This window comes from Cyphomyrmex costatus, unplaced genomic scaffold (genome assembly GCF_001594065.2).
Source record: "Cyphomyrmex costatus isolate MS0001 unplaced genomic scaffold, Ccosl1.0 scaffold1663, whole genome shotgun sequence".
Classification (NCBI taxonomy): domain Eukaryota; kingdom Metazoa; phylum Arthropoda; class Insecta; order Hymenoptera; family Formicidae; genus Cyphomyrmex; species Cyphomyrmex costatus.
Window position 1 is genome coordinate 31,864 of NW_017275678.1, and position 1,671 is coordinate 33,534.

The window sequence follows — 1,671 nt, forward strand, 5'->3', positions numbered from 1 at the left end:
GACAGACAGAGAAGGAGACGTTTCTTAATTTTTCATTAAAATCATCAATTTTCGACCGCTTATATCTCGAGAACGGCTTGACCGATTTAAAAATTCCTTGGCTCAAATTACTCGTGGTGATGCCGCCTTTCAGGACATATGACGTTCGATTCAAAATTTTTTATATTTTAATAGTTATGCACCTCCCAATAATGGACTTTGATGGCTCGGGATAAGAGACTTGTAGCGTCTCAGAGTTTTTTTGAACATGGCCGGAGACGCTACCGCGTCTTCTGATAGAATCTTGATTTAATAACTAAAACAGGCGTTTAAGGTAGGTTTCCATTACAATACCTTACTGATGAGTCCAGTAATGGAAACCGGGACGAAACGCCAACTCGTGTATATTCTTCGCAATCATACTTTTCACAGATTTTAGATTCATCATTACTTTAACATTTAAATTGTTAAATTTTAATATATGTCTTCCAACATATTATTAAAGATCTAATAAGATGCTATATAGAAGCATCAAATAATTGTTAGATATGCGGTAGCAATTTAACTAAAAAAGTGATATTACTGCGGTAGTTGTTTAAGTGTTGCGTTGTAAGTCTGAAAAAATTTTCGGCACGTGATTGGTGACTACATACGCGGTATATAAATTCACACATTATAATAAGCATGGTAATCTAGCTTTGACCGTAGATGGCTTAGTAAATAGTAAATTATTACGGTTTCCTTATTCTTGTTAATTTATAATTGACGGTCGTAATACAGAATTCTAATATTTGTTACGTCAGCCTGAAAATAGACGTTATTACTACTTTAGATTAATGATTGTGAAGAATATTATTACGTCGACTCGCCATTAGAGGTCTATAGATGTTCGCAATGTTTCTCGCAAGTGCTGAAATACGCGCATATCTGTATATATAGAATCTTGATTTAATAACTAAAACAGGCGTCTAAGGTAGGTTTCCATTACAATACCTTACTGATGAGTCCAGTAGTGGAAACCGGGACGAAACGCCAACTCGTGTATATTCTTCGCAATCATACTTTTCACAGATTTTAGATTCATCATTACTTTAACATTTAAATTGTTAAATTTTAATATATGTCTTCCAACATATTATTAAAGATCTAATAAGATGCTATATAGAAGCATCAAATAATTGTTAGATATGCGGTAGCAATTTAACTAAAAAAGTGATATTACTGCGGTAGTTGTTTAAGTGTTGCGTTGTAAGTCTGAAAAAATTTTCGGCACGTGATTGGTGACTACATACGCGGTATATAAATTCACACATTATAATAAGCATGGTAATCTAGCTTTGACCGTAGATGGCTTAGTAAATCGTAAATTATTACGGTTTCCTTATTCTTGTTAAATATAAAATATTTCTGCGTATAATATATATTTAGTGTATGTTAAATACAGGCGTGTAAGCGTATGTTCGTAAATGTGTTAGTACATAAAAATAAATTTTCTGATGTTTACCAGAAATGAGAAAGATAAGAATAATTTTTGTAAGATTTTTATTTAGAATAAACATATGTATATATACGTATTATATTATTTATCAGTAGGAATTAATGCAATTTACAATCTAATTATCTAATAGATAATATATTATATCTAAATTAAAATCTTATAAAAAATTATTCTACTCTCTCCTTCCATATTTA